Source organism: Palaemon carinicauda, chromosome 20 (genome assembly GCF_036898095.1).
Source record: "Palaemon carinicauda isolate YSFRI2023 chromosome 20, ASM3689809v2, whole genome shotgun sequence".
Lineage (NCBI taxonomy): Eukaryota > Metazoa > Arthropoda > Malacostraca > Decapoda > Palaemonidae > Palaemon > Palaemon carinicauda.
The window spans coordinates 114,379,540-114,388,588 of NC_090744.1; positions in this window are offsets into that span (position 1 = coordinate 114,379,540).

The following is a 9,049-nucleotide window of genomic DNA, read 5'->3' on the forward strand; positions in this document are numbered from 1 at the left end:
CAGCCTCTGGAAAAAAGGGAGAGCCGAGTGCGACTTAACCTTACACCTTCAGCCTCTGGAAAAAGGGAGAGTGGAGTTGGACTTAAACCTTACACCTTCAGCCTCTGGAGAAAAGGGAGAGTGGAGTGGGACTTAACCTTACACCTTCAGCCTCTGGAGAAAAGGGAGAGTGGAGTGGGACAACTTTACACCTTCAGACTCTGGAAAAAGGGAGAGCGGAGTTGGACTTAAACCTTACACCTTCAGCCTCTGGAGAAAAGGGAGAGTGGAGTGGGACAACTTTACACCTTCAGCCTCTGGAAAAAGGGAGAGTGGAGTTGGACTTAAACCTTACACCTTCAGCCTCTGGAGAAAAGGGAGAGTGGAGTAGGACTTAACCTTACACCTTCAGCCTCTGGAGAAAAGGGAGAGTGGAGTGGGACAACTTTACACCTTCAGACTCTGGAAAAAGGGAGAGCGGAGTTGGACTTAAACCTTACACCTTCAGCCTCTGGAGAAAAGGGAGAGTGGAGTGGGACTTAACCTTACACCTTCAGCCTCTGGAAAAAAGGGAGAGCCGAGTGCGACTTAACCTTACACCTTCAGCCTCTGGAAAAAGGGAGAGTGGAGTTGGACTTAAACCTTACACCTTCAGCCTCTGGAGAAAAGGGAGAGTGGAGTGGGACTTAACCTTACACCTTCAGCCTCTGGAAAAGGGAGAGCAGAGTGGGATTTAACCTTACACCTTCAGCCTCTGGAAAAAGGGAGAGCGGAGTGGGACTTAACCTTACACCTTCTGCCTCTGTAAAAAAGGGAGAGCGGAGTGGGACAACCTTACACCTTCAGCCTCTGGAAAAAGGGAGAGCGGAGTGGGACTTAACCTTACACCTTCTGCCTCTGTAAAAAAGGGAGAGCGGAGTGGGACAACCTTACACCTTCAGCCTCTGGAAAAAGGGAGAGCGGAGTTGGACTTCAACCTTACACCTTCAGCCCCTGGAGAAAAGGGAGAGTGGAGTGGGACATAACTTTACACCTTCAGCCTCTGGAAAAAGGGAAAGCGGAGTGGGACTTAACTTTAAACCTTCAGCCTCAGGAAGGGAGAAAGGTAAAGAACGTTTGGGGAAAATAGATAGAAGAATAAGGAGAATTTCAAGGCTAAATAGGAGGAAAGAAACTGTCATTGAACAATTTAACCCCTAATAAATTGCAGATTTTCGCGAGATGCGTGAAGAGGTGGCCTGTTGGATGCTAATAATCTGCAGGTACGAGATCTAGATGTTTCATACCAAGGTAATAGATGTATACAGAGGAATAAGATAGATTGAACTCATATTTGGAAACCAGTAAGCACTTGGAGCTATGAATACTGTATGGAAGATAATGAAAGTTGGTTGTGTTAAAAGAGAGAGAGAGAGAGAGAGAGAGAGAGAGAGAGAGAGAGAGAGAGAGAGAGAGAGAGAGAGAGAGAGAGAGAGCGGTGGCAACAGCAGGGGAATCGTGTGTCGTCCCTACTGAATAAATCCGTCCCATCCCATTGTATAATCCAGTCACAAGACCAGCCGATACATTAATGATCCCTCGCGCCCTTGGCTCGACGCGCCCCAACGAAGCTTCTCTGCGGGATGTGGAACGGCTCCCCCATTCCTCTTAAGTCAGCTACAGGTCGCCTAACGAGGTGGGTTGAGGGTCGTTGGGTTCTAAAGCAGACGAAATGAAGAGGACGGGAACTAGGTTGATGAATATTTATGGGGTAATAACAGCTTCGTCATGGAAAGATGAAATAGGCTCTCTTGAAAGATAAACTATTTAAGAGAAAATAAGGGCGGCATGAAGGGAAAAGTCAAAAGGAGAAAAAAACAAACGAGATACATGAAGGAACAGGGATTGAGAGACAGGAGGCTTAATGGAGATATAAATATACATACGAGAATTATGATAGTTCTATGATGCTAAATTTAGATATGATGAAGGAAAAGGGACTAAAGTAAATAAAAGACATAAGGTATAAAAGAAAAAGAGACATGAAAATGGGAGTATATAAAGTGAAAAGTTGAATATACAACATTACAATCTATGGAGCTAAAGATAGTAAGAAATAAGGAATCTCAAAATTTAAGATGAAAAAAATTTAATCCACAACGGAATAAGTCAAAGAAAACTAATGTGTGTAAGTCTGTAAGTCTCTCTCTCTCTCTCTCTCTCTCTCTCTCTCTCTCTCTCTCTCTCTCTCGAAACACGTGACCAATAAGCAAACTAAATGCTGGCTAGTTTCTTGTAGTGTCTGCAACCTCGCCATCCTTGTGAGCTAAAGATGGGAGTTTTTCAGGGAGCCTATAGGACTATCTGCCGAGTCTTCAGCAGCCATCGCCTTACCCACCCTGGTCTTAGCTTGGATGGAGAGGGAGCTAGGGCACTGATCATATGTATATATGGTCAGTCTCTCGGGCATTTTCCTGCTAGCTAGAGCATTGTCACTGTCCCCTGCCTCTGCCATTCATAAGTAGATTTTAAAAACATCCGAGTTCCACAATCACACAAAAGCTGAGAGAAGTAGAAGGACAAGATGGACGAATAAAAGCGGGGTGAAATGAATAGCTAAATACAGGGTTTAGCCATGAGCTAATCGCCAAGACAAATGTATAATGGTTACAATGTACAGCGCGAGGTACACTTTCCAGCTCTTGCCTTCAATAACTTCTAACATCATCAGGGATATTCTAGTTAGCCACCCAAAAACTTGTACGATTTATAAAAATTCTAAACTGCTAAGCAATGAAAAATATCAAATGATGCGGGGAGCTTGTTCAGGTACCGTTCAGGTTAATAAAGGTAACCTTGATAAATTAAAATTAAATCGAAAGCTTACATGTTATACTAATTAATTTTTTTAGAGAGATTTTCCATAGTTTACGAGTAAAGTATGCATGAATTTTGTAGACAAACTAACAGAGCATGGTATTAGAATAATTAAGAAGGTACTAGATGGAGATTGGGAGAAATTGTAAAGATTAAAAAACGCCAGTATGGATCCATAAGGGGGAAAAGGACTGTGGATGCCATCTTTATAGTAAGGTAGCTACATGAAAATATGCTTGGGAAAACCAGAAGCTCCTCTGTGCTTTTGTAGATTCGGAGGAGGTTTATGATGTAATATCAAGAGAAGAGATGTTCTGGTGCTTGAAAAAGAGGAAAGTCACGAAGACGTTGGTTAAAATGGTAGAAATATGAGCAAAAGAACAAGAACAAAAGAAATAACAGTTATTGGGGAGAAAGAAAACTTTGAAGTCAGTATCAGAATTAAGCCCGTTTTTATTTATAGTGGTCTTTAATGTGTTGAGTGAAGAGATCAGAAATGAAGATTTGTGGGAGTTGCTATATACATATGATTTGGTGATTAGTGCTGAAAATGAGAAAGAATCACAGAGAAGGGATCTAGAGTGGAAAGAAATTTTGGAGAGTGGTGACTTGAGAGTAAATGTGGATAAGACTGAAGCTATAACGAGACTAAGGAAAGTAGGGACATGAAGGCCATACAAAATAATAAACCGCCAACTGAAATGAAGGACCTAAAGGGAGCAATTGAATTTAAGAAGGAATTAAAGACATTACTTTTCACAAGATCATATGATTTGGAAGATGCTACAATCAAAGAATTGTATAAGTTATAATGAAAATGTTTCGTTAGATGATTGATATGGACCCGCCCGAGAAGTAGTTCACTCGACTTCAGTGGAGGGTTGGATTTAAACCCAAAACAAGTAAAACATAAAGGTAGGGACTGTTCCAAAACATTTGGAACAATTCATATACTTTGGATCCACTATTAGTCAGGTGGGAGGATGTGAGGCTGAAGTTGAGAATAGTATAAAAGCAGCTTGGGGGAAGTGGAGGGAGATAGCAGGAGTGGTATGTGATAAGAAAATGCCAGTCAAACTAAAATTCAAGGTCTATAGCACAATAAGAAGACCAGTGATGATATATGAATCGGAGACGTTGGCTCTAATCCAAAAAGTGGAAGCAAAGCTTGAGAAAACAGAGATGAGAATGCCGAGGTGGGTTATGTGAATATCACTACTTGAAACATTGGGAAATGATGAAATAAGAAGAATGGCAGGCGTAGTAAATATTACAGTGATGATAAGAGGGTCACGACTGAGATGGTGTGGACATGTGTTGAGGATGGGTGGTGGGGAAGGAGTGAAAAGGGCTTGGGAGGAACCTGTTAGTGGGAGAAGATCAAGAGGGAGAGAGAGAATCAGATGACAATATAAAGGATGATATGGAGAGAAGAGGTTTGGTGGAAGAGGATGCCTTTGGTGGAAGGCATTGGAGAGAGAGAAGATCAAGAGGGAGAAAGAGATTCAGATGGCAATATAAAATGAAGGATGATATGGAGAGAAGAGGTTTTGTGGAAGAGATGTCTTTAATAGAAGGCACTGAGGAGGGCGTATCAGGCAACCGACCCCTTAATGGATGGGTAATGGTGGTGTACCAACCGTGTGTCACACAATTGTACATAATTCCTTTTGTATATATTATGCTTGTATCTTAGCTCTTCCCTCGCACTAAAACGAACATGAAAATTCATGTCTGCTTTTCTCCTCTGTAACATTGTTAATATTTGAACATGAAAATTCTTGTTGCTTTGAGATTTTGTATATAAAGGAGTGTTCTTTAATAAAGTTACTCAGTTGATTGCATCCTGCCTTTGAGTCATAACCTCTCTCTCGGCACCGTCACAGTGGGAAAGAAAATACGAATAGTTCAGAGTATACCTGCAGTATATACAATAATGACTAACATATGACTAAGTTCTCTCTCATTTGTAAGAGTACATAATAAAAAATCCCTCTACTAAAAGTTATCTTCATTGTATTGGCATTACGCAGAACAATAGAACATGCAGCACAATAGTTCGGACAACTGAAATACCTGGCTTGTTCGACAAAATTTTAATCCACGACTTTTGTGAAAAGAATGAAATTGTTTTGCCACACTGGAGTTCCATTTCATTTAGCTATGAAAACATTCGACGGAAATTTTCAGGATTTCTCTTTCAAATGGGAAAAAAACTGTTTAGAAATCAAACATTAATAGAAATTCAAATTAAAAAAACGCCAACAAAAGAATTTGCTGACATATGCGAATTATTTTTGCGAACAATTATATTTGCATTGTTACTTCGAAGGATTTATGAATAGAATGTATTTAGCATCCAACTGGCATTTAGTTTACTAAATAAAGCTTACAAAATAGCATTTATTAATTCAATTGGTCATCTTAATCCTCCTTTCCTTCACTAAAAAGTAAATCTTAAAACTGCCAAATAATATTAAGCCGAGATCAGAGAATCTCTTGGTGCATTTTACCATTAGAATCTTTTATTTCAAATTACCTTTCATTTAAATCGGTTGTCAAAACAAAGTTTTAGTATCAACCGATATTCTATCTAACATCTAAGGCTACTCCTGATGACCAGGGAAACCCCAAAGGGTAGAATCACGGTGTAGAATACACCGTGGCCGGAAGGGCCACCATATGCCCTCTGGGGTTTCCCTATACCCACAGGGAGTTCCCCATCCCCACAGGGAGTTTCCTTGTGTTCCCAATCCCCACAGGAAGTTCCCTATACCCACAGTGAGTTCCCCATCCCACAACGAGCTCCCGATCCCATCATCACCACAGGGAGTTTCCTCGAGTTCCCCCATACCCACAGCGAGTTCCCCATACCCACAGTGAGTTCCCCATCCCACAACGAGTTCCCCATCCCACAACGAGTTTCCCATCCCACCATCACCACAGGGAGTTTCCTCGAGTTTCCCCATACCCTCAGTGAGTTCCCCATCCCCAGAGTGGGATCCTTTTCCCCACAGCGAGTTCCCAATCCCATCATCACCACAGGGAGTTTCCTCGAGTTTCCCCATACCCTCAGTGAGTTCCCCATCCCCAGAGTGGGTTCCCTATCTCCACAGCGAGTTCCCAATCCCACCATCACTATAGGGAATTTCCTTGTGTTCCCAATCCCCACAGGAAGTTCCCCATACCCACAGTGTGTTCCCCGTTCCAACAGTGAGTTTCCCATCCCACCATCACCACAGGGAGTTTCCTAGAGTTCCCCCATCCCCACAGGAAGTTCCCCATACCAATAGGGAGTTCCCCATACCAATAGGGAGTTCCCCATACCAATAGGGAGTTCCCTATCCAAACAGGGATTTCCCCATACCCACAATGAGTTCCCCATCCCCACAGGAAGTTTCCCATCCCCACAGTGAGTTTCCCATCCCCACAGCTAGTTCCCCATCCCCACAGGAAGTTCCTCATCCCCACAGGAAATTCCCCATCCACACAGCAAGTTCCCCATACCCGCAATGAGTTCCCCATCCCCGCAGCGAGTTCCCCATCCCCACAGCGAGTTCCCCATCCCACCATTATCACGGAGTTTCCTCGAGTTCCCCCATCCCCACAGGAAGTTCCCCATACTCACAGTGAGTTCCCCATACCCACAGCGAGTTTCCCATCCCTACAGAGAGTTTCCCATCCCCACAACGAGCTCCCCATCTCCACAGGAAGTTCCTCATCCCCACAGGAAGTTCCACATACCCACAATGAGTTCCCCATCCCCACAGCGAGTTCCCCATCCCCACAGCGAGTTCCCCATCCCCACAGGAAGTTCCTCATCCCCACAGGAAGTTCCTCATCCCCACAGGATGTTCCTCATCCCCACAGGAAGTTCCTCATCCCACCATTATCACAGGGAGTTTCCTCGAGTTCCCCCATACCCACAGTGAGTTCCCCATCCCCACAGGAAATTCCCCATCTCACCATCATCACAGGGAGTTTCCTCGAGTTCCCCCATACCCACAGTGAGTTCCCCATCCCCACAGGAAGTTCCCCATCCCCACAGTGAGTTCCCCATACAAATAGGGAGTTCCCTATCCCCACATGGATTTCCCCATACCAATAGAGAGTTCCCTATCCACACAGGTATTTCCCAATACCCATAGGGAGTTCCCCATCCCCACAGAGAGTTCCCCATCCCCACAGGAAGTTCCCCATATCCACAGGAAGTCCCCCAGCCCCACAGGAAGTCCCCCATCACCACAGGAAGTCCCCCATCACCACAGGAAGTTACCCGTCCCCACAGGAAGTTACCCGTCCCCACAGGAAGTTGCCCATACCAATAGGGAGTTCCCCATCCCCAAAGGGATTTCCCCATACCCACAGTGAGTTCCCCATCCCCACAGGAAATTCCCCATCTCACCATCATCACAGGGAGTTTCCTCGAGTTCCCCCATACCCACAGTGAGTTCCCCATCCCCACAGGAAGTTCCCCATCCCCACAGTGAGTTCCCCATACAAATAGGGAGTTCCCTATCCCCACATGGATTTCCCCATCCCCACAGAGAGTTCCCCATCCCCACAGGAAGTTCCGCATATCCACAGGAAGTCCCCCAGCCCCACAGGAAGTCCCCCATCACCACAGGAAGTTACCCGTCCCCACAGGAAGTTGCCCATACCAATAGGGAGTTCCCCATCCCCAAAGGGATTTCCCCATCCCCACAGCGAGTTCCCCCATACCAATAGAGTTCCCTATCCCCACAGGAAGTTCCCCATCCCCACAGGAAGTTCTCCATCCCCACAGGAAGTTCTCCATCCCCACAGGGAGTTTCCCATCCACACAGGGAGTTTCCCATCCCCACTGGGAGTTCCCCATCCCCACACGAAGTTCCCCATCCCCACACGAAGTTCCCCATCACAACAGGAAGTTCTCCATCCCCACAGGAAGTTCTCCATCCCCACAGGGAGTTTCCCATCCCCACAGGGAGTTTCCCATCCCCACAGGGAGTTTCCCATCCCCACTGGGAGTTCCCCATCCCCACACGAAGTTCCCCATCCCCACACGAAGTTCCCCATCCCCACAGGAAGTTCTCCATCCCCACAGGAAGTTCTCCATCCCCACAGGAAGTTCTCCATCCCCACAGGAAGTTCTCCATCCCCACAGGGAGTTTCCCATCCACACAGGGAGTTTCCCATCCCCACTGGGAGTTCCCCATCCCCACACGAAGTTCCCCATCCCCACACGAAGTTCCCCATCCCCACAGGAAGTTCTCCATCCCCACAGGAAGTTCTCCATCCCCACAGGAAGTTCTCCATCCCCACAGGGAGTTTCCCATCCCCACTGGGAGTTCCCCATCCCCACACGAAGTTCCCCATCCCCACACGAAGTTCCCCATCACAACAGGAAGTTCCCCATCACTACAGGAAGTTCCCTATCCCCACAGGAAGTTCCCTATCCCCACAGGAAGTTCCCCATCCCCACAGCGAGTTCCCCATCCCCACAGCGAGTTCCCCATCCCCACAGCAAGTTCCCCATCCCCACAGCGAGTTCCCCATCCCCACAGCAAGTTCCCCATCCCCACAGCAAGTTCCCCATCCCCACAGCGAGTTCCCCATCCCCACAGCGAGTTCCCCATCCCCACAGCAAGTTCCCCATCCCCACAGCAAGTTCCCCATCCCCACAGCGAGTTCCCCATCCCCACAGCAAGTTCCCCATCCCCACAGCAAGTTCCCCATCCCCACAGCAAGTTCCCCATCCCCACAGCGAGTTCCCCATCCTCACATGGACCTCCTTACACCCACACTGACTTCCCCACTCCCCACATGGACCTCGCCACACCCACAGAGACTCTCGTATGCAAACTACCTTTGTAATTAATTCGCTCGAGTCCCTTTCATCTCTGCCTCACCAGAGTAACGCTCTTTATTAAAGACAAAACCTAATTGTCAAGGCGGGAGAAAGTAGCCCTAATTCAGCATATCAAAAGTTAATTAACGTTTCGTCTTATTTCTTGTAAAAAGAAAATACAAGGTGGGGAGAGGTGTATTTATAGACTTCAAAGCCTAACTTGCTCAAAGGTGTAGCAACTGTACATTCCGGCAATTATTGTTATCGTCGTATGCGTCTTAGAATGGGGTCAAATGTGGTGTGTGTGTGTGTGTGTGTGTGTTATAGATATTTGAGCAGGCTATACGTATATGTTGCTCTATGTTCTTCCAAGACCAATTGTTT